The following is a 25,606-nucleotide window of genomic DNA, read 5'->3' as shown; positions in this document are numbered from 1 at the left end:
CGGTGACAGTACATATGTACAACCCTTGGGTCACTGATGTGGAAATTCGTCTGTTTCTTTGTCGCTACTTTGATGATGTTCAAGGAGGTAGCAAGCTGAAGAATCAGTTTGGGACTTTCAATGGAAAGCGCAGGTTCTGGGTGCGGTTTGTGCCTGATGAATTAGGTATTGGTGGAAAGAAACACCCTCCACAGACTTTCGCCATTGGTGGAAATAGAGGTTTCCTATACTATGATGACATGCCTCTTTTTTGCCGTAGTTGCAACCTGTTTGGTCACATTGCTGAAAATTGCCCAGGTGCCAGATGTCGAAATTGCGGTGAGGAGGATCATCTTGTTGCCCACTGTAGTAAACGCCGGACCTGTGACCTGTGTGGTTCTTCAAGTCATCTGTGCAGGATGTGTCCTTTGATGATGTTGCAGGGGCTTGATAGAGTGAAGCCTTCCTATGCTGATGTTGCAAAAAAACCATCTTCAGTTGCAGTTGAGCCATCTGTGAATGAGGAGGAGGTCTCTGATGAGGCATTGAACTCTATATTACCTCTTTTGTGCAAGAAATCTGCATTTGGGGTCCCTGTCGGAGAGGTGTCTGATGCTCCTGTGGTGGTTCCTGTGGCTGAGAAGGTGGAGGAAGCCCAATCTCATCTTCAGGAAGTGGATCTTGCTACATCTAATGTGATAGCTGCTTCAGATGTTCTTGAAGCCCTGTTGCCCAATGTGGATGATACTGTTGCTGTTCCTGGGACAGAGAATGTTTCCTTCACTGAGTCATCTTGTGATGCTGCTCCTGATGCTGTTCTTGGTGAAGGGGAGAACATTGATTGGTCTGCTGTTGTGTCCTCTAGTTCTGAGGAGGATATGGACACTGAAGGGAAAAAATCTGCCTCCAAGCGAAAAATAGATCCGGATTCTGATGGATGGGAGAGTCCTGATTTGAATCTTCCAGTAGTTAAGGGTGCAGATCCAGATACTACAAGTGATGCTGACTCTTTAATTTCAGAGTTTCCTTCTGTCTCTACTAAAGACGTTCCTTCTGACTCAAGCCAGTGTATAGGTGACTTTTCTGATGCCTCTTCTGTTGGTTATCTAGATAAAAGAGATGTGAACCAACTTGCTGAAGTTACTGGTTATGAGGCTGGCAAGGGGGAGCCTAGGAGGTCGGAACGTCACAGAGGCAGATTTAAAGGATCTCCTTTGAGTCCTAAGAAAAAGAAAGGAAAGAAGAAGTCCTGATGTTATTTCTTTTTTTGTTTTTCTTTAATTTATTTTTGTGATGTTTCTGACCATTTCTTCCCTTAATGTCAGGTGTATGACAACTTTAGCAAGGAGAGCTGCAATTTTTAAATTATTATCTGTATGTTCTGCTAATATTTTTTGTTTGCAGGAATGTGGTCTCTCTGAACATCCTAAATGTGCTGACTGGGAATATGGTCCTAAAGTATGGTCTTGTTCTTCTGATAGGAATGGGGGGGTGGGAGTTTTGTTTAAGGGGTTTAGTTTTTCTATCCTTAATGTAGTTCATATTGTCCCAGGTCGGGTACTTTTGGTTAGTTTTAGTATTTGTGGGACTGTTTTTCGTTTGTTTAATGTATATGCTTCTCCAAATAGGGTAGAATGGGGACAGAGAGGGTGGGAGTGATTGTAGGGTGGATAGTTCAGGGAAGTTTTTACTTGATTTGCTTAAATCTTTCGGTTTGAAGGATGCCTTCGGGTCTGTTTCTTTTTCAGGGGAGGGTTTTACTTTCTTTAGTGATAGTGGTGGGATAAAATCTCGAATTGATTTTTGTTTTTTATCTAAATTTTTATGTGTTGATGATTTTTCTTTAAAGCGGATGCCCTTTACGGATCATGCCCTTTTGATGTGTAAGGTGAATTGTGATTTGAAGATTAAGTATGGTAAGGGTGTTTGGAAACTGAATGTGGATTTGTTAAAAGATGAGAAGTTTAAGCGTCAGTTTGTTTGGATGTATGAAAGGTGGCGTGAAAGAAAATGTGATTTTAGTAATGTGCTTATGTGGTGGGAATGGTTGAAGGTGGAAATAAAGAGGTTTTTTATTAAGAAAGGCTGTGAGAAAGCTAGAATGGAAAGGGAGTTGTATGATAAATGGTATCTGAGGTTGTTGTATTTGTATGAATTGAGAAATTGTGGTATTGATGTGCATGAGGAAATTGCTGAAGCAAGAAAGATAATTAAAAAGTGTATGCATGAAAAAGGAAAGAAAATTGTTTTTATGGCAAGATTGGAGAAAATGGAAAAGGATGAGTCTTGTAGTAAATATTTTTTTAAGAAAGCTTTTGAAGGAAAGACTGGTTTTGTTAGTGTTTTTGATAAGGTTGAGTGTGAAGTTAATGGTACGGATGGTGTTTTGCGTGAAGTTCATGAGTTTTACAGTGAGCTGTATAAAGAAAAAACAAGAGATGTTTTATTTGAAAATGAGTTGTTGGAAAACATTGAGGTTAAGTTGGAAAAATATGATAATGATTTGTTAGAAAGGGATCTAAGTTTGGATGAGATTGCAGAGGTTGTTAGGAGTTTTAAGAATGGGAAGGTACCTGGTTGTGATGGTTTGCCTGTTGAATTTTATACTTGTTTTTGGAATTTGATTGGGGTGGATATGTTGGATGTTTGTAAGTTTGTTTTTAGAATGAATGTTTTGCCTGTTTCAATGAGGAAAGGTTTGATTGTTTTGTTATTTAAAAAGGGTGATAAGAGAGATTTGAGGAATTGGAGGCCGATTACGTTGTTGAATGTTGACTATAAGGTTATTGCAAAGGTGTTGGCAAATAGAATGCGTGGAGTGATTGGTAAGGTTGTGGGTGAAGAGCAAGTGTGTGCTGTTCCTGGGCGTCAGATTTCTGAAAGTTTGTTGTTACTACGTGATGTACTGTGGTATGTGAGGGAGAGGATGAGGTCTGTTGCTGTTGCTATTGTGGATTTTGAAAAAGCGTATGATAGGGTAGTGCATGATTTTATGTTTCATGTTTTAGAACGTTTAGGTTTTTCTGGTAAGATTATTGGATGGTTTAAATGTTTGTATAGTGATATTGTGAGTCAAGTCCAGGTTAATGGTTTTTTGACTGAGGAATTTTGTGTTAAATCTGGAGTGCGTCAAGGATGTCCTTTGTCTCCTGTGTTATTTGTATGTGTCATTGAGCCATTATTAACTAGTTTGAGGAAGGATAAATTAGTTAGAGGTGTGAGTGTTCCTGGTAGTAATGGAAGGTGTTTAAAAGTGATTGGGTATATGGATGATGTGAGTGTGGTATGTGAGACTCAGGCTGGTTTGAGGAGGGTGAAAACTTTAGTTGAATGTTTTTGTATGGCAAGTGGTTTCAGAGTTAATTGGAATAAGTGTAAAGTTAAAGTTTTTGGTAATGATAGGGAGATTGATTCCTGTGGATGGCCTGTGACTGAAGGTGCAATTGAGGTGTTGGGTGTGAAATTTGATGTGGATTTGAAAGGCTTGGAAAGTTGGGAGAATGTTTTTGATAAAGTGAGTAGAAAACTTCAGTTTTGGTCTTTAAGGACTTTATCTTTGGAAGGAAAAATGTTAGTTATTAAATCGGTTTTGATTCCTATTATGTTATATTTGGCGTTAGTTTTTCCGCCACCTGAGAGGATTTTTCGGAGAATTTTGAGAGTGTTGTTTTCTTTTTTCTGGAGTTCTGGTATGGAGCGTTTGAAAAGAGATGTTGTTGTTAAGAGTAAGAATGTTGGTGGTAAGGGTTTTCCAAATGTGGAGAGATTTTTGGCTGTGAAATATGTTAGTAGGTGTGTGGTTCTGAGTGGTAAGGATAGCATGGCTGGTTGTATGGTAAAGTATGCTTGTGGAAATGTTTTAAGACGATATGGTTTATTTGAGATTGATAGAAAGAAACCGGTATGTTTTGCTGTTCCGTGGTTTTATGTAAGGGTGGAATGTTGGATTAAAAAATATGGTTTGGAGAATGTTAGTAGGGAGATGTGGTGTGCAAACAGAATGGTGTTGAAAATGTTGGAGAAGAAGGAAGGTCTTGAGTTGATTGGGGGTTTGAATGAAAATGAATGTGTGTTGGTATGGAAAAATGTGTGTAATAAGTATTTGATGAATAGGCAGAAAGATATTAGTTGGATGAGTGTGCATAAGTGTTTGCCAACAAGGGATTTTCAGAGAATGCGTCGTTTAGTGGCTTCAGAAGTGTGTCCTAGAGATGGTTGTTTTCAAAGCGAGAGTGTTATTCATTTGTTTTGGAATTGTGAGTATGCTAGGGATGTTTGGAGAAGTTTGAAAAGGATGATTAAGGGTTTGACTGGAGTGCAGTTTTTTACTTTTAATATGATGATGTATGGTTTGTGTGGAAGTGGTGTGGAAAAGGAGAAAGCAAGATTGATATGGTTGTTGGCATGTTGTGTGAAGGAGGTGTTGTGGGATGTGCGTAATACTTTGATTTTTAAGAAAGAGGTAGTTACTGTAGGTAATTGTGTGGGTATGATCCGTGGGAAGTTGTTTTTGTATTTTTCTTTTGATAGGAGGTGATATGGGGAATTAGATTCTGAAGGCATCTGGAAGACAAAGAAGTGGAAGGATTGGATTATTTAGTTTTTTTTTTTTTTTTTTTGTATTTGAAATATGTTTAATTTTATTTTGTGTGATTATTTAAGTTTAATATTTGCATTTTGATTTTTTTCTGATGACAAAAATTTGGGTCAATATTTCAGTTTTGTAACAAGAGATATATTGTTTGCATTTGTTATTATGATTTTATTTTGTATATATGCATATATGATTATTTTTCTAATAAAAGAATTACGAAAAGTACGTCTGGGGTTTTGCTGTTTCTCTTGTTCAGAGAGGGATTGCTTGGTATTTAGGGGTTGGACTGTACTGTGATGTCAGGATGAGACTGATATGCTACAGGAAAGTTCTTCTCTGTGAAAGGCACATATTGAGCAAAAAGAGGCTGCTTCTAGGGTGGTAACTAGCCATAGAACAAGCTATTATGCTATTGTTCGTTCCCAGGTTGAGCTCTTCTCTCTTTTATTAATGCAAATTATGACACTTGGGGAAGTCTCCCTAAGTGTGATGCGGGAATCCAGACGTGGACCCGTTGCTCAGTGTGCCTAGAGGGATATGGCTGCACCTCACTGACGAGGCCCACAATAGGCCGAAAAGTACGTCTGGGGTTTTGCTGTTTCTCTTGTTCAGAGAGGGATTGCCTGGTATTTCGGGGCTGGACTGTACTGTGATGTTAGGATCAGACTGATATGCTACAGGAAAGTTCTTCTCTGTGAAAGGCACATATTGAGCAAAAAGAGGCTGCTTCTTGGGTGGTAACTAGCCATAGAACAAGCTATTATGCTATTGTTCGTTCCCAGGTTGAGCGCTTCTCTCTTTTATTTACCTAATTTATATGTCAACTATTGTTCTACCTATCATAAGTTTAAACTACAAAATATGTTAACCTTTTTTGAGTTTTTTTAGGTAGATATACCGGACAGTACTTATCATGACACTTAAATCTAACATGGATGTCACATATCATGGGGGATTCTATTCCCATCAGGCTCCCCCTATTTACTACTTATTTCATGTTTACCTGATACGTAGATTATATTAACCCAAAAATATTATCAAACTGCCCTCCACTTCGCTCATTTTTAGCTGGCTCCCCCTATGTACTCCTTATTTCATATTTACCTGATACGTAGATTATATTAACCCAAAAATATTATCAAACTGCCCTCCACTTGTAATTAAAAGAAGTACTATTTTTCTATTCTCTGCCTCCCCATAATTATCTAACTGTATTTCAATTATCTTATACATGATATTTTTTCTTCCCTATCCGCTACTGAGCAGCTTTTGTGTGCTGAATCACCTTATAATATCCACCATTACCACAAGTGCAGCTGAATCATACCTTCATTTAAACTTAAACTCTGACTTTCCTTATAGTTTGGTTGAGGAGAAGTCGGCATTACTAATATCTAAATAATACCCAATCCCTTACCCGTCCCTATATTCCTCACCAATTATATCTCCCCTTCTTTTATTTATCCTCTTTTTTTTATTTTCTATCTCACCTCTTTTGCTCTGGATGGAAATGGAGGGTATTTGTTTCCTAACCATAAATGTTCAGGGTCTCAACTCCCCCACGAAACGTAGTTTATTGATGAGCTTCTTGAGAAAATCTAAGACTGATGTAGCACTTATACAGGAGACCCATTGGATGCTAGATAGAAGTATTACGCCCGCAACCAGGGACCATATCCAATAGTCTTGGAGGCCTCGTTTAAGTCCAAATCTAGAGGAGTGGCCAAATATCTCAGCAAACATATTCAATATGAATCTATCTATTCAGAACTAGACCCCCGAGCCCGTTATATCATAAATGTATGTAAAATAAACAGTCATCTTGTCACCCTAGTAAATATTTATACACCTAATGCCAAACAAATCAAATTCCTGACAAACTATTAAAATTGTTGTCAGCTGTGAAGCAGGGGGAATTAATTCTAGGAGGGGACTTTAATCTGATATGGGATCCGATTCTTGATATGATGGGACCTAAGGTATCTACTTTACAGAGAGCAACTCATGATCTATATGACCCCTGGAGAGCGATTCACCCACAAGACAGGGAGTACACCTTTTATTCCCCCCCCCCACACACAGATCATTCACCCGCATAGACTACTTCTTTATTAGCACCAGACTGTTAGATAAAATATCCTACACAAAAATACTACCAGTTTCTTGGTCGGATCATGACGCTGTTACCATATATACGAGCCCACACATTAATAACTACTCCCTTCCCGTGTGGAAGCTCAAATATTACCTTGTTATGGATCCCCACATTAAAACAGAGATACAAGAAAAGATAATAGAGTTCCTGGCCATCAATGATGATCCTCAGACCCCAATAGAGATATTATGGACCACTCTTAAGGCCTACCTTAGAGGTCACTTTATTGCAATTGACACAGATAAATGCAGTACACAGGGAGCTCCCCTAGCAACTCTGGTTATACGACTCAGAAAGTTTAGACAAACTTTAAATGTGTTGTCGGCAACCCAAGAAAGTGCTGATGTCACCGCACAAATTCAGGAATTAGAGCTCCAAAGGACATACAATACATTAGAGAAATTTAAGAGGGTCTTTTACCACCATAGTAACAAAGCCTCCATGCTATTAGCAGCTAAACTCAGACATCGCACAGCACAGGCCAAAATACTATCGATCAGAAACACAGCAAATAAATCGGTCTATTCCCCTAAGGACATAGGTGCAACCTTTCAAGTTTATTATCATTCCCTGTACAATATAAAAGAGAACCCAAACAGCTCCCCCCTTGATATCGATAATATAAAAACACTTTTAAGCTCACTACATCTCCCACTCCTCTCAATAGAGAACTGCACCACACTGACCAACCCTATCACACAAGAGAAGGTTCTAAAAGTAATTCAGAACTTGAAACTAGGGAAATCTCCAGGCCCTGATGGGTATACAGCACATTTCTACAAATCTGTAGTAGCCCAGATACTATGTAGATTATTTGCCGAGATCATGCATAAGGGTCCTATTAACAGTGAATACCTAGAAGCAATCATCACTACAATTCTGGGAAGCCCTCCGATCAATGTAGTAGCTACCGGCCCATATCGCTGCTTAATTTAGTCAACAAATTATATACTAAAATACTGGCAGATCGACTTTTGACAATTATTAACCTGCTGATTCACCCAGATCAGGTAGGGTTTGTACCACAGAGAGAAGGGCCGGATGCAACCACGAGAATCCTTAATATTCTCTCAATTATGGAAAAGAGGAAGGTCACATTTCTCGCCCTATCTGGATGCTGAAAAGGTCTTTGACAGGGTGGGTTGGGAATATCTCGGGCTCACAATGGAAGCCTTTAACCTTCCAGACTCCTTTATACGTGCGGTCTGGGCCATTTATACGACACCCACAACCAGGGTAAAAGGAGTAGGCTTCAGATCCAACACTTTTCAAATCACCAATGGTACCAGGCAGGGCTGTCCACTCTCGCCCCTTCTTTTTGCACTAACAATCAAACCCTTAGCACAAGCGATTAGACTTCATCCACATACCACAGGAGCACAATTAACAACGTCATCTCACTGCATCTCCCTATATGCAGATGACATAACCCTATTCCTTACTTCACCAATTACCTCTCTTCCAGCTGTATTCAAGCTTATTAATGAATTTGGCCGCTTATCTTACTACAAATTGAATATTGATAAAACGGAAGCCATGCACTTAAACATTCCCCCTCAAGAGCTTATTCTCCTACAAAAAATGTACCCTTTTCAATGGAACCCTCACATAATTAAAGTGTTAGGCACATACTTAAAGGGACACTGTACCCAATTTTTTTCTTTCATGATTCAGATAGAGCATGCAATTTTAAGCATCTTTCTAATTTACTCCTATTGTCAATTTTTCTTTATTCTCTTGGTATCTTTATTTGAAAACCAAGAAATTAAGTTTAGATGCTGGCCCATTTTTGGTGAACAACCTGGGTTGTCCTTGCTGGTTGGACAGCACCAATAAACAAGTGCTGTCCATGGTACTGAAACACAAATTGGCTGGCTCCTTAGCTTAGATGTCTTCTTTTTCAAATAAAGAAAGCAAGAGAACGAAGAAAAATTGATAATAGGAGTAAATTAGAAAGTTGCTTAAAATTGCTTGCTCTATATGAATCACAAAATAAAAAATTTGGGTTCAGTGTCCCTTTAAGTCCCGACCCAGAGCTTACATTAACTAAAAACTACTCGGAATCTTCTTCTCACCTGGGAATTCAAAGACATTTCCTGGACGGAGAGAATAGCAGCCATAAAGATGTCGTTCATACCCAAGGTTACTTATTTATTTTGGTGCATACCATATAACATTCCCAGACCCCTACTAAATAGACCACAGAGCCTCATAACAAACTACATTTGGAAAGACCATAGACCTCAGACCTCTAGAACCACATTACAGAGACCAACTTCGCACAGGGGCTTAGCTCTACCCAATGTTATTCTGTATTACACTGCGGCTAGATTGTCACACATACTCAGCTGGTCAATCACAGCTGATTGCCCCCATCGGGGCGATACTGAATTGGCTGTTCTACCTTCAGAGCTCTCACTACCTGACTTACCATGGATCTCCACCCACTACAGGGAAAGACTAGATAACTTACCACCAATTATACTGGATGACCTAAAATTTTTGGACCACGTCAGACATAACCCAGATCTATACTCCCATAGATCCTTGGACAAAACTGCCTTTTATTATGAGGTCTGGTATCCTTGGATGGAAACCTTCTCAGACTAGAATGCACCCGTCCACCACAATTTGTGCTAATTGTCTGTCTATTTCTTCCTTCCCAAACCCCCCTTTCTTTTTTTTCTCCCCCCCTTATCCCATTAGTTGTTCCCTACCTTCTCCCCCTATCACCAATCATGAACGCAACTACTCACCAGACATTTACTCTGTATTTTTCTTCATCTTTTCTTCTCTTAATTACCTACTACTTGATTCAGCTGCTTATAGTATTTACAACTTTCAATTTCCTCTGGATACAAAAAAAATTATTGAGATATTGAGTTCTATTTTATAAATTAACCACGACTGTTAATCTGTATTAATAATTGCACGTCTGTACCCTATATATTATGTCATTCCTTGGTAACATATTGATGTATATCTGAACCAAACTCTCAATAAAAAATGTTTTGTTTTGTTTTTAAAAAAAGGTAGATTTTGCTATTTATCCAAGGGGTGTTCTCTGCATTTTTGTATGTAAATCCAGGAAACTTCCCTGTCCCTCCCACTGAAGCTGTTTTATTTTACAAAAGAGAAAATACAAAGTGCAATGTAAGTTATAAAAGATATACAGAAATATACGAAGTAGGATCCTAATTTGTTAAAGTAAAACAGAAACTTTCAAAACATCATCAAAATTTGTAAACTCACTACTAGCTCTACATCTAAATCTAAATGAATTAGAATATAAAATATAAAGTCTAAGCCTTTCATGTAAAAGTACTTGAAGAACCCAATCAGAAGCGTAGAGTAATATAAAATACAAAACACAAATTGTAAGTGCAACAAAACTCTCATATCTATATAGCACTTTGTCTTGTCTCTCCTTTAGATACAGAAATTATATGGATCTTGCAGTCCGCCCTTTTTCTTTATGTATTCAGTAAGTTTAGACCCTGTGAAGTCTGCACTACAATTTCTCTATATGCAGGAGAATCTTTGAGCATCATGCCCTAAGAGAGAAGCAGGGGTGATTCTACAAGGCAGCTTTGTTTTAAGATTAGAACCAGTCTTTACTGAGATGGGGAAAGCATGGTCATATTCTGTGACTAAGATCTCAAATTATTAATCATATCATAACTTATTTTTTGTGCATATCCTATATAATGGTGTGTTTATGGGTGCATTCTACACTGCTAAATAAATCAGCACGTATTTAGCTATATTACGAGTTTTGAGCGCTATAGGGAAATTAACGAATGCAACAAAAGTGGCGTTGTTTAATCCCCTATAGCTCTGCCATTACAAGTTTTAAAAAAACAGGCTTGTGGGGGCGGAGAATATCCACGAACAGAGATGGCCGCAAACTAATAGTGCTCTGTAGTCCCTTGTGTTTTTCACTTAAAATCAGACTCACCCACTTGCTCAACAATCCATCAAGAGACCCGGTGACAATACCCCAGATCACAGGCATCCTGCAGTACAACTTATTGAGCTAGTCGGTATATATTAACAGTGGCCAGCACGGAGGAGGCGCGGCTCAAGGACCTTGGATCTGACATTTTCGCTGACCAGCTTGACCTGAACTCAGGTACATACCACACGCTCCCCGGATCGGATAAATCTGACCTCAGCACCTCACTCACTGAGCCGGATGTCCACTCACGATCCCCTGACCGCACTCAAAATAAATGGGCCGCACTCACGTGGCCGGATCGGGACGCAAGTAGTCTATGCTCCGGACTTAAAAAACTGCATAGTTAGCTATAGCAAGGCCCGAATTGCTTCTTTTGGGTGTTTGAACTCCTGCCTGCCCACAGGTACCACTAAGGGACAGCTTATAGAAAAGAGCAACACAAAAAGTGGACGCTGAGACGGACGGGGTAAGTCCTGAATATAACCTGGGTGGTGGAGGTACAAGGCGGGCTATACTTTATTTTACCGAATAAACAAGCTGCAGTTTTGGCCTTAGTGACTTAAGTGGAAGAAGTATACAGATAGCCCCAACAATGTAATAATCTGGTCTGCCCAGCACAAGCTCAGTGGGATACTCAGTGGGGTTTAGCAAACTGCGAGGAGATGCTTTGGGCCCTCTTGGGGAGTGTGTTTCCACATAGAACTAAGCTCTTGGACACACTGGTTTCAGACAGTGCAGATTATCACAGACAGTCAAACAAGCAGAGAGGAGTCAGATCATTTCAGACAAATAAGAGAGTCATATAGACCAAGTGATAGAGATGTTCCTCAGAGAGTCTAATTTTTATTGGCCATGGCCAGCAAGAGGAACCCTAAACCTTCAAAAGGCACACACTCCTCGATCATGGAGCACTATTTGATCCCTGCAGAACCAGTCTTGCCCCCTAACAAATCGGCTCATGAACCTTCGGGGCAATCTATCATGGCCCAGATACATGAAGATGTGCCTAGTGCTCAGACTCATAATTATCTTACAAAAGATGACATTATACACCTATCCTCCAAAGAGGATATAAAGAACGCTATGCAGGACTTTAAAAACATGTTTGGGGAGCTCAAAAGGGACATAGTGGCTGTAGACCAATGCGTCACTCAAATTGAAGAAAAACAGGAGTCCCTTAGCTCTGACATGCAACATTCCAGCTTTCTATAGGCACAGGAGGGCATTGTGCAAACTCTCATGGACCATATAGAAGATCTTGAGAACAGGAGCAGGAGGAATAATCTTCGTCTGAGGGGTATACCCAAAACAATAGATCCTCCTGCACTACAGCCCTATATTCAAGAGTTTATAAGATACCTCAAAAATAACGATTCTGCACCGGATATACAAATAGAAAGGGCTCACAGGGCCTTGCGCCCTAAACCACCAAACAGAGCCTCTCTCCCAGAGACATAATAATGACATTTCTGTCTTTTAAAGATAAAGAAGTTCTAAAAATGGCCAGGGCAAAACATCCAGTTGCATATAGGGGTACAGAAATCCAGGTGTACTCAGACTTGTGCCCTACAACACTGCAAAAATGAAGAGACCTGAGATATGTCACATCAGTTTTGAAGGAAAAGAGGATTCTGTATAGATGGGGTTTCCCTACTTGTCTAATAGCCACAAAAAACAACGTTTCACATATCCTCAGAACTCCGGAGGACCTTCCAAACTTCAATCAAGCACTTGGCCTTGATATAAGGCCAGATGTGCTTGAATTATAGAAAAAAGCAAAAAATTTCACTCAGGCATTTTGACTAGTTGCACGTCTATATTAGTAATTGGAATAAAAAATCCAGCTGTCAGTCCAGTAATACAATATAAAAGATAGAAAACTGGTATATATATGTATAGTCAGTAGCTTTTTAGATACATTTCTCTGCTTGCCGTTTTGCTGTTTTTTACACACCTTTAGATAAAATAGTATATAAGAAATGTAGATCCCCTTTTGTTTGGTTAATCAGCTCTACTGCTTGTATATGTTATATATTATTTAACTTTTCATTAGGGCAGTCTCTTTTTATTTATTCTTTAACACTTAATATTCTTTTCAGAACCCCCAATTAAACAACCGTGCTGTAATATGGGATAATAACAGATTTTCTCACCACCTCTGTTGCTGTATATTGGTGCCTCCCAGTGCTCCCAGACCCCGGTCTGTCCACAATATGCGGCTGAGCTGTAGGGTAATATTTGATAGAAAAAACTCAAGATCTCTTACCCGCCACGGCTTTAAAGTTGCTCCCAGACTCCGGTCTGTCCACACTGCGCGGTTCAGCTGTAGGGTGGCTGTGGCAGGTTAGTCACACATCTCTTGTCCGTTACTGGTTTCAGCTTTCTGCTGCTCCCGGACTCTAGTCCGTCCACACTGCGCGGTTGAGCAAGCTTCCGGAAGCCCTTGGTGCTTGTGACGTCACTCGTAGTCACACCTCCTCCTTACGTTAGCTGCAGTCGATTGGGGGTTCTCTCCTGGAGCTTAATTCGGCTGCGATTCCAGGTATTAAGTTGAAGGTTGAGAAAAACAGCAGATAGATGCAAGTAATATATATACCTTCCGTCAAGTATTGAAATGGATGCTGCTGGGCATAGACGGCTTTGCAGGCTGTTTACTGGCTTTCTGGCAAGTTTTGCAAACAAAAAAGGTCCATAAATGAAAGGATGCCAGTAAACGGAGTAAAAGTTATAAACTTTATTAAAGTAATTTAAAAGTGTTGGGACAACATATCCCCCTGACTAACAAAGACTAACATGTTTCGGCGTGAGCCGTATTCACAGTCCTTAAAAATTTCAATTAGTGCATGCATTTAAAAAGCCCTCACTGGGCTACTATTGGTTCAAGGAAAATTTATTTCTATTAACCCTTAATGACACTGGGGATAAGTTATACATCCAATTTCTTTTATATAAATTGATCATTTGCAAAATTAACATATATATATATGGATACCAAATCTTTGCCATAGTTCATTTGTTAAAATTATATTTGTAAACCACCATAAATGCTATATTAGTAAACTTAATATATTTACAATTACCAAAGAAGCTTATACATGCAAATATGATTTACTCCTATATGTATGATTCATTTTAAACGTGAACTCTAATGCCATTTATTGGGAACTATAGTATAATAGCAACTTATATGATTGTTACTTTACCTTTCAAAAGAAGGGGGGTTATTATATTTACAGATCCTAATGCTGCTTTAATTAAATTATTATGAATAATATGAGACTTTTGTTCTATTGTGAATAAATGAAGCTGCTTTTTAATCTTAAATATGAATAGAGGACCTGATTCTTGGAGGGTATATTGGTTAGAAAAACATATAATTATGCACATATTGGCTTGCTTCAGAGATATTCTATCTGATACTTGGAGGGTATATTGTTTTGAAAAAACATATATTTATGTACATTTTACTATACTCAAGATGGTTTCTATTAATTGTGTTGTATTAACCTCACTATGTTGCAGGGTCAGGAATTCATTTGATTCTTAAAGGAAATTCCCCCTGCTGGAATTATGTTATTTATTTGTTAGTGTTTTAATTATCTCTTTGACTATTAGGGACAATCAATCCGGGCTCCTAATGATGTGGGCCATGAGGAAATTCAGAAATTTCATCAACCGATCACACTTGATTCGGGTACTTTGCAGCTTCTTGTTTGGAACAATGTCTTAGATTCTTTTGACGAACTCACAGGTCGTATGTAATTAACAATCTTACAAATTGTTTATGTTATTTAGATGTTAATGTTTTACTTGCATAGAAGGTATATTGTTACATTCTCAAACATTGGATTATCTCGGTTTAAAAGAAATAGTATAATCTACAGACTTAGCTTGTGATTTCTATGGTGCCCTCCTTAATGCTCTGTAGGGTCAGGGGGGAAGCTTTAAATTGATATAAATTGTTTCTCTTTTTTACAGGACTGTCCCACATAAAGATATGGATAAATAACTGTAACTAATTTCCTAAAATAGGCCCAGGTATTAGATATTTCTATAGTAGACCCCTCACTTATCACTTAATCAATATACTCCATTTCAATGATAAGCAGCGTTCTTCCCGGGAAATGTGGCGCAGTGATGAGCCTGGTTTCACCCACACCATAACATACAGACCAGATGGGTAGGAAGGGTATAACATGAGCATATTTAGAGTAGACACATAGATGAAGGGTGGAAAGGGAATGTAGAACTCTATTGCTAATAGTCCCAGCCCCTTGGTTCAAAGGGAAAGTCACATGGTTAGCTTTCATGGATTATTCTGATTTACAAACAAAATATTATCTGTTTATGTTAATTGCAAAAAAACACAGGGACAACTAGCCCTGATTGTTTATAGTAGTTGATACAGTTTTCATTTAATATAGAACTTTCTGAATGTTATTATTGTTCAAAGTTATTTGGTTTTATCTATAGTGTATAATATCTATATACTACAGAACTTGTCTTCCTAGAGAAGACACCCCCTCCTTTTCTAACTAACCTTTTGTCTTTCTTTTCCATATCCTCCTACCTTGTCTCCCCCAAATTCCCTCCCCCCCCTTTTTTTTTCTTTCTCTCCTCACCACCTGCGCATACCTTCCACTGCTCCTCCCTCCCATATCCTTCATCAAGAACACCTATACAATATGGCGTGCCAGCAAACTAGACATAGACCCCACTCAGTCGAGCTTATATCCATAAACACGAAGGGACTTAATAGCCCTAATAAACGCTCCATAGTGCTAAAAGACTTACAGAGAATGGGTGGGGATGTAATATTTTTGCAAGAGACCCACTTCTCGGTGACACACGAACCAAAATGGTGCAGTCGTCAATACCCTATTGCACACTTTGCTTCTGGTCCAAAAAAAAAATGGGGTTGGAATTATTTTCAGTGCAAGAATGCCTTTTCAACTTTCACTGACTTATAGGGACCCGGAGGGCAGATACCTGGTACTTACGGGTTCCCTGTTCAGCAGGCCCATCACACTAATGAATGTATACAGTCCTAATATATCCCAGCACCTCTTTCTTCAAAAGGCCATCCGTAAAATTCTCGGGCCTCGATCCGATATAAATGGTTGCCCGCAAAAGCCGGCGACGCCAATATTTGCACGGGTTTGGTATCCTATATACGGCGTAACTTAGAAGTTACGCGCGTATATTTCTGCCTTCGCCTGTCATTTTTGGGCCCATAGACTGACATACAAAACACGCGCAGTTTGGTATCCAATATACGGCGTAAGGACTTACGTGCGCAGATTTCAAAAAATCTACTCCATTCTCTTCTCGCCACAAATTTCAGCCGCAGGAACCCTTGCACTGACTTAGAAACCAACGTAACTCTCTGAAGGCCTTACAAATGCATGCTTAACAATATACATAGCAGCAGCTTGATCACAAATAGTTAACCTCTTAAAAGTATTTATTATTCCTGCCCCTGCAAGTGTGTCAAACCAATCACAAACAGCACAACCTCTCACCTGCAGCCTTAAAACACCTGCCAATGCACACCCTCATTAGTCACCATGTTTCCCTTTCAATATATTGCATTCAGAGTGAGACAGCGTTGTGGGGCACAAGGGGTGCTGGAACCCCTACAAGCCCCTATTTTGGATGGTTTTCCTGCTGCTGAGGTCCCTGGTCATGGTGCTGTAGCTGTCCCTGCTCCTGATGCTGCTGCTGCCCTCCCTGCTCCTCCTGCTGTTGTCCCTGTTCCTGGTGCTCCCCATGCTGCTTTTGCTACAGCTGGCCATAGGCCAGCAGGGCCTATAAGACGAAGGCATCAGCAGAGGGGAAGAGCACCAAGGATACACAGGGTTAGGGTCACCCTGTTTGGGATGACAGAAGTGGAGGTCAGGGAAAATTATCGCTTGACATCTGCAAGCTTCATTAACCTATATGAGATCTTGAAGGATGATATTGACCCTCAAGCGTATAGGAACCGAGCTCTGACTGGTATGCAGAAGCTGTTGTGTGTTGTACACTTCCTGGCAACCTGCTCATACCAGTCAACAGAGGGGCTTGTGTCTGGCCTAGTGCAGTCTACTTTCTCCAGGATTCTAGGGGAGGTTTTGACTGCTCTAGATAACCAGACACAACGATACATTCATTTCCCCCGTACCCCCCAGGAATGGAACCGTCTTAAACAAGGCTTCTATCGACTGGGGGGTATTCCCAATGTCATGGGGGCAATTGATTGCACACATGTGTGTATCGTGGCCCCACATGAGGAGCCAATCCTCTATATTAACAGGAATGGGTTTCACTCATTGAATTGCCAGATGGTCTGCGATACCACTCTGAAATTCATACATGTGTATGCAAGCTTCCCGGGGAGTGGCCATGATTCCTACATCCTGCGCCAGACCTCCTTATTCCAGATGTTTGAAAATGGAACACTCTCGGGAGGATGGCTGCTTGGTGAGTACCTTCATTCTGTCTGTATATTTCTACTAAAGGGACACTAAACACAAATTAATTATATCATGTTTCAGATAGAGAATACAATGTTAAACAGCATTACAATTCACTTCTATTATCTCATTTGATTTATTCTTTAGATATCCTTTGTTGAAAAAATAGCGATGCACATAGATGAGCCAATCATATGAGGCTTCTATGTGCAGCCACCAATCAGCAGCCAATGAGCATATCCAATATGCTTGTCAGCAAATGTTATCTAGAGAATGGAGCAAATGATCTAATAGAAGTAAATTATAAAGTTGCTGAAAATTGCAGGTTCTTTTTAAAGGGACAGTCTAGCATAAATTACACTTTCCTAATATGCTTGTCAGCAAATGTTATCTAGAGAATGGAGCAAATGATCTAATAGAAGTAAATTATAAAGTTGCTGAAAATTGCAGGTTCTTTTTAAAGGGACAGTCTAGTATTAAATTACACTTTCATTATTCAGATAGGACTTTTAATTTTAATCAACTCTCCAATTTACTTCCATTAACAAAATGTGAACAGTATTTTTATATTTTAACTTTTGGAGTCACCAGCTCCTACTGAGCATGTGCAAGAATAAGTGTGTATGCATTTGTGAATGGCTGATGGCTGTCACATGGTACAGGGGAGTTGAAAAATACATAACTTTTTTAAATTGTCATTAAAAAAAAAGAATTTGGATTTTAGACTAAGTGCTATTGCATTGTCTTGTTATCTTGCATTTGTTGATTATGAAAATCTACTGTGTTGACTGGTCCTTTAAAATAGAATTTTGGTCTAGACTAATCCTGGCATAAAAGTAGATTGCTTACAATGCACAAATTTAATGTTTTGGTTAAATATATCTTTTAAATGAAATCCATGTTATTTCCCTTTAAGCACATGATGTACCTGTAGTAATCAGAATACATATGTTACATGACAGGTGACGCAGGGTACAGCTGCAGACCATGGCTATTAACCCCCTTGGTGCACCCCCTTACAGAGCCACAACTCAGGTACCAGGAGGCCCACATAAGAACAAGGAATGTAATCGAAAGGAGCTTTGGCCTATTAAAAGCCAGGTTCAGGTGTCTGGATGTTACAGGCGGAGCACTACAGTATAACCCCAACAAAGTGTGTTCCATTGTCAATGCTTGTTGTATTCTACACAACATTGCTGTGGACACACATTTGTTGGGGGATATTGACCCAGAGCAGCAGCAGCTGGTTCCTGTACCTGAGGATGTGGACAGGGGGACACTGAGGGGGAATGAAGTGAGGGATTATGTCATCCGGGAATACTTCACCTGTAAGTTACTTGTTCATAAGTACAGTAAACCATAACATTAAAATGTATTATGATGTTTGACAGTACCTCACCAACCATTGCATGTGTATATATCATGTCTTGCAGAATTACATACTTTGGATTTCCACTGCATGTAAGTGAAACTACTACATTCCAACCCCCTTCCCTTAACCACCCTAATTACTGTATATTTCTCATTTGTTTCAGTCATGTTTAGTTCACTATGATTTTTTGACTATCATTAAGAATGATGAGAATGGATGTTTATACCTTATGTTCACACCTTCTGTAAATACATTATTAGTTAGATATACCCATGTGTCAATTTATATTGGATGTGAGAAACCTTGATTTACATCTTAGAAGTGAATATTACTATATGTACCCTTCATACACAACTATGTGATGTGGTTTATAGAACAGGAATATGTCATAAACATGATAATAATACCTTTTTGCCCATTTCAACACAGGTATTATTATATGTTTTAACAATATTACTGTACTAAAACACACCTCACATGAATGTGGATGACAATTATATGGTAAATAACAGAGGACAAGCCTTCTTGGATGAGGGTTCTGAGGTCCTGGTTCTTCTGGGTTGTGCAGATTCCAATGATTCAGCTGCAGTGCTGGCCAGAGATGAGAGGTTGGAGGCAATGTCCTGCTGGTGTGTGAAATGCTCCACCAACATACCCAACAGTTGGTTTTGTTCCAGCTGTCTGTTGTCAGTCTGCATCTGCATATCCAATATAACCCTCCTCATCTGAGATTGGTTTTGTACTATACCATTTAAAGATGCTACCATGTCCCGTTGCAGCTCAATGGAACGCTGGAGTAAGGTCTGTTGGCTCCTGTAAAACCTGCGTTGATTTCAAACTCTATAACATGCATGTGCACATTGTGATTTGTGATATGAGGGTTTTTAATATGCAAAGTATACATGTATGTGTTTCATACAATAGTTCTGTGTACATGTCAGTGATGGAGAAAATGTGTTCTTTAAGTGACACTATGGTCACACAATTTCCTTTAGCCTGATGTAGGCACATAACGTGCTTTCTTGAGCTAAAAGTATTGTGTAGCTGTAAAGCATATCTAGATAGGCTCAGAAGCTGCTGATTGGTGGCTGCACATCAATGCCTCATGTGATTGGCTCACCCATGTGCATTGATATTTAATAAACAAAGAATAACAAAATAATGAAGCAAATTAGATAATAGAAATAAATTGGGATGTTGTTTAAAACTGTATTCTCTATCTGAATAATGACATAAAAGCTTTGGTTTAATGTCCCTTTAATGTGAAATCTAAATGTAGATGTTTTTGTTAGTAGGCCAAATACCATGCTCCTCATTGTGTACATGAATGTGTGACATTAAAGGATATTATATCTCAAATACATATAATACTGGTGTGTGGGATGTCACTCACCAGCATGCTGTGCTGATGTTGCAATCCCTGACTCACGAGCCCCTGGAAGTCCACGGACTGCTGTGACGCACAGGGACCTGAGTGTGCCTGGCCTTGGGGCAACCCCACTCCCATCCTCCCTTCTAAGTCTCCCTCTCCCCACTCCACTCACTCCCTGATGGGGACCCTGCTGCTCCTCCTGTCCATAATCCTCTCCCTGCAACTCCCCTTCCCTCCTCCCCCCGCCCTAGCTCTCCCTGTCATCCTCAAACTACACACACTCACACTCACTCCCACTTCAATCACACACAATCACAACCAAACACTCCTATCACACTGTAAAAGATAAATAAAATGTGTGACGTGTAAGAAAAAAAAGTGTTGTGTATTTTGTATATGTGTGTATGCAAAATGTGTGCAATATGTAAAAAAAGTGTAAGTAAATGTACAGGCTTACCAATCCAACAATCCGACCTAACTAACTTAATGAAATGCTCCTCTCTCACTACTCTTACCACTAATCTCTCTACTCACTGTAGTGTGCTGTAGCTCCAAGAACCAACCAAACACACTAAAGAAAATGGCCGCTGCGCATGGGTTTATATATGAATTTTGAATGGCGTAATTACGTGGCTCATCTTTTAGAACTGGCTTTTGTTTTTTACGATTTGTAGCCTAATTTGCATAAAACTACACTTTATTGAGACTTTACGTGAACAAAATACTGGCGTAAGTACTTGCGACGACTAACATGTGTATTTGCGCACATTTTAGTTGATTGCAGGTTTTTCCTACTTACGCCAGTTTAGCATCTGATGCTATATTGGATAGGTCGAGTTGCAAGGTGAAATTACGGGCGGCGTGGGTTCCCTTGCTTGCGCCAAAAAATAAGCCGTATATCGGATCGCGCCCTCAAAGTACAGATAGGTGTGCTGTTCCTGGGAGAGGGACCTTAACGCATCCCTTAATCCCTCTCTTGACACTTCCAATGGTGTCTTCAGCACTCCCCATAAAACCCTGAAAGGCATGGCTACCTTACTAGCTGAACTTGCGGTTCATGACATATGGCGCACACATCATCCGTTGGCTAAAAACTATACCTTTTACTCGCACCCACACAGAAAGTACTCCAGGATAGATTACCTGTTTACTGACTCAACGGGCCTAATAGTCACTAAGAGTAGAAAAATCTATGCAATTACATGGTCTGAGCATGCCCCAGTAGGATGCCCTATCCAATGGCCCAGTGTACCTGTCACCCCCTTTGTGTGGAGACTTGATGATACGCTCCTTGATGATCCGGTGTTTAGCTCTGATATCTGGAAATCCCTATCTGAATTCTTTCACCTCAATGCCGATGAGCGGATGAGAAGCTCTACTATTTGGGAGGCGCATAAGTGCACCATAAGAGGCCTCCTGATTAGGCAGAGAGCGAGGCTAAAGAGATTGAAAAGAGAACACTATAACACTCTTTTATTACAAGTTGAAAAAACAGAACAATTTCACAAAAAGTACCCGCGCGATGATGCCGGGCTGGGGCACCTGAATCTGGCCAGAGAAAACCTGTTACAGTTTTTGCAGGAAGAGTATCAAAAACAAGCACTTATCTTAAGGCAGTTTTACTTTGAACAGGGCGAAAAGCCTGGGAAGCTCCTTGCTAGAGCTATTGCAAGAAAAAAATTGAAGGCCTATGTGCATCACATGATAGATACAGAGGGGACAACTAAGGAAGATGAGGATTCTATAGCAGAAATCTTTAGGATTTACTACGAGTCCCTTTACAATTTACAAAGCTCCATTCGGACTGGGGAAGGTGCTCCTGTACAGCGGCAGGAGGACGAAAGCATCCTTGAATATCTTGAGGGTGTTAACCTCCCTAAGCTTACAAATGAGGAGGTGGAAGTCTTGGACTCCCCGATTACAAAAGAGGAAGAACAAAAAGCCATCAAAGATCTTCTATCGGGTAAAAGCCCTGGACCTGATGGCTTTGGATTAAAATACTACAAACTATATGCGGACATCCTTGTCCCCGAATTGACCAACATTTTTAATTCTTTATCAGAAACTCCCAACCTCCCGATCTCCATGTTGGAAGCTTATATTACAGTCATTCCTAAGCCTGGGAAATCCCTTGATAAGCCTGAGAATTTTAGAACCATATCCTTACTAAATTCGGACATGAAGATACTCGCAAAGGTGATGGCTACTCGTCTGAATAGATACCTCCCTGGATTGATCTCCACTGACCAAGTGGGGTTTATAACCGCTCGAGAGTTAAAACAGATGCGGAAAAAGCATTTGACCGGGTTAACTGGTCATTCATTCGACTAACGCTGAAAAAATTCGGTTTCGGGTCTAGCTTTATAAATAGAGTCATGTCCCTATATTTGGCCCCGAATGCACGGGTAAGAGTTAATGGTACCCTCTCAGAAACTTTCCTGTTCAAAAACGGGACGAGACAAGGATGTCCCCTTTCACCGCTCTTGTTCGCCCTCACAATTGAGGTCTTAGCAAGTAAAATCAGAATTAATCCAGCGGTAAGGGGAGTTTCCATTGTCAACGTTGAACACAAACTGTCGATGTATGCTGATGACGTCCTCCTCACGATATCAGACTCAGATATTTCTTTAGGGGCGGCTCTAATGGAATTTGAGGCCTATGTAGAGGTATCAAACTTTCTTCTCAACCCCCTGAAATCTGAAATCTTTAATATCACAGAACCATCTGAACTTTTTGCTGCCCTCAGCTCTAATTGCCCGATAAAAATAGCTAACCACAATATAAAATACTTAGGAATCACTATCTCGTCTAATACATTAGAAATTGTGGATCTCAATTACAAAAAAATTTGCGATGATATCCTTAAGGACTTATCTAACTGGAAAAAAAAAACATCACCTGGATGGGCCGAATCGGGTCATGAAGATGAATGTGCTACCAAGAGTGTTGTACATTATGCAGACGGTCCCGGCCGCGTCGACTTCTCATTATATTCAACCAATTCAAACGGCCATAGAAGCATACATATGGAATGGGATTAGGCCCAGAGTCAGAAGGCACACTATATATCTACCTAGAGACAGGGGAGGCTTAGGAGTCCCTCTCTTGAGGGAGAATCAAAGAGCTATTTTTCTTCAGAGGGTCGTGGAGTGGAACCAAAACTCCTGTAATAAACTGTGGATACAAATTGACAATGAAATCCTGAAGTGAGGAAATGTGGGGGTGCTGGCTTGGATTTCTGCAAAAAATCACCCAGTATCTATTTTATCATACCCTATGATAGCTGACACTCTTAAGATATGGGACAGAATAATAGAAGAGGGCACATATGTGTCTGCTCTCGCCTCGCCAAACATCCCCATACGGGAAAACCCGGACCTGGGAATGGAGTTTGTGCCACACACTCAGGGGGAAACATATACTCTAGCAGAGGCTGCTATCTCCAATATCTTACAGCAAGATAAAATCAAAACACAAGCAGAGCTGGCTGAGTGGGACCAGACAATCTTTGCATCCTGGTATAGAGTCGCGCAAATTACACATTATCTCAACACTCACAAGGAGCGGGGGGCACTGACTAGACACAGAACACCCTTTGAAGTGCTTTGTATGATGCACCAGACACCAACACATCTTATATCTCATTTATATAAGCTTCTACTGACAGAGCTTGGGCAGGAGATATCGACTAAGGACTGGATAAAGATTTTTATGAGAGCTAGGAGGGCCTCGATCTCCGTGAGAGTCCAGGAGATGCATTACAAACTACTCAGTAGGTGGTAATTAACGCCCCATAGACTTCAAAGGATTTATCCACACACAAGTGGGGGGTGCTGGAGGGGCTGTGGAGAGGAGGGAACTTTCCTTCATTTTTGGTGGACATGTCCACAAATATGGCCTTTCTGGGAAGAGGTGCTTGGAGAAATAAGTAAAATTCTCAAAATCATTATCCCCCCCAAAACCAACATATCTGATATACCATGAACTACCTAAGATATTTGGGGAGGATAGATACCTACTCCTTCTGTTGATGCTAAATGGAGCAAAGGGGCTCATTCTGGCACACTGGAAAAGCCCTCAGACTCAGAGTGTTCAGGAATGGAGGGCCAGAGTTGGGGACCTGCTTAGATTGGAATGATATCACTTCCTTAAAACTGACAGACCAGTGACGTGCAGTCATAGGAGGCAGGTGAGGCAGCGCCTCACCTGTCCAATGTGTGTATTGCACTTTTTTATTATGTTTAATAAAAAATAATATTTTTGTTTAAAATGTATTTATATATATTTTTTAATGTAGCCAAGGTACCCCCCATAGCCCCCCACCCCCCACCTGCAGCCAACTCCGCCACCATGATTAGGCTCACTGCCTGCAAACTAGTGATCTATCCATATTCATGTTACGCAATGAAGGAGAGGCTGTGAGCCGTTCAGCTGCCCTTCCATTGCGTAACATGGATGTTTTGCATATTAAGTGTATGAGCTGCGAGAGCTAGCCCCACCCAGTGGTGCTGTTTAAACTCCCTGCGGCCCATACGCTCCCTAAGGAGGCTGCTGTGTCTCTTCTAAATTGTGTCTGTCTTTATTTATTGCAGGTAAATGAGGAGTTTTGTGACAAAACTTTTCCTTTACCTGCAATAAATAAAGACAGACATAATTCAGAAAAGAAAGAATATAGTAATACCCGCACATCTGCATATGAGATCAGATCAGCTATTGAATATTTTGGTGCAGATGAACACTGATGCAGACTCCTGACCGGCTGGCTTAGAAACAGGTCATTACTTGTTTTCGGGGACTAGTTGTTGGGGGAGGAAGTAATGGGTGACATTCTGGCAGTCTGTTAAAGTCAGGGACACATTGTGAATGGTCGGTTACTGGCTGGCATGGGGTAAGTCAGTGGAATAGTATCTTAATAGCACTCTACAGTGTGTTAATCCAGTCAGATGAAGATCATGACGCTATTTATTATTCTAATCCTCTGCAGAAACTGAATTTATGTGTGCATGATTTAAATGTAGTTTCTGCAGCAGAATTAGAATAATCAATAGCGTCATGATCTTCATCTGGATTAACACACTGTACAGGCAGCTGCATTTGCACAGTTTTCTTTTTTGCAAGCTGATAAGTTAGGAGCAACGTTTTTGGCCAGGACACTAACCCCATGTGAATTTTCCTAAACCTGTCACAGAGAGCTGCACGGTCTGAAATCCCCTCCCCCTTCTTTCTGCTTGAGAGCCATGCTAACTCTGATTGTCTCACAGCAGAAGGATTTAAAAACAGACAAAGATCAGAGGTAAGAGGACCAGAGGTTATCTGTTTATTGTTAATGTCAGATGATTTTAGTGAAGTCTGTGTTTAAATCGTTCTTCTGTGAGACCCTCAGCATGGATGGATCTGATTCTCTGATGTGCTGGCCAGGGCAATAGTGATGTCCAGTTCATGAACGAATCGTTCATTTGAACTGGATCTTTTCAGTGAACTGTATGAATCAGTTCACCAGACTGAACTGATTCGTTTGCAAACAGTTCACTTCCTGAGTCTGCAGCAGCACTGGTAATACGATTCTAGAGTGTGTACTGCTTCTGCTAACTCCTCCTTTGCAAAGAATCCCTCAGCAGATTCAGACAGCCTCACTCTAGGATCATATTACCAGTACTGTTACTGACTCAAGAAGTGAACTGTTTGCAAACGGATCAGTGTACTGTTAACTCCTTTGCAATG

This window comes from Bombina bombina, chromosome 2, assembly GCF_027579735.1.
Source record: "Bombina bombina isolate aBomBom1 chromosome 2, aBomBom1.pri, whole genome shotgun sequence".
In the NCBI taxonomy this organism is placed as follows: Eukaryota; Metazoa; Chordata; class Amphibia; order Anura; family Bombinatoridae; genus Bombina; species Bombina bombina.
This window is presented reverse-complemented; position numbering follows the sequence as displayed.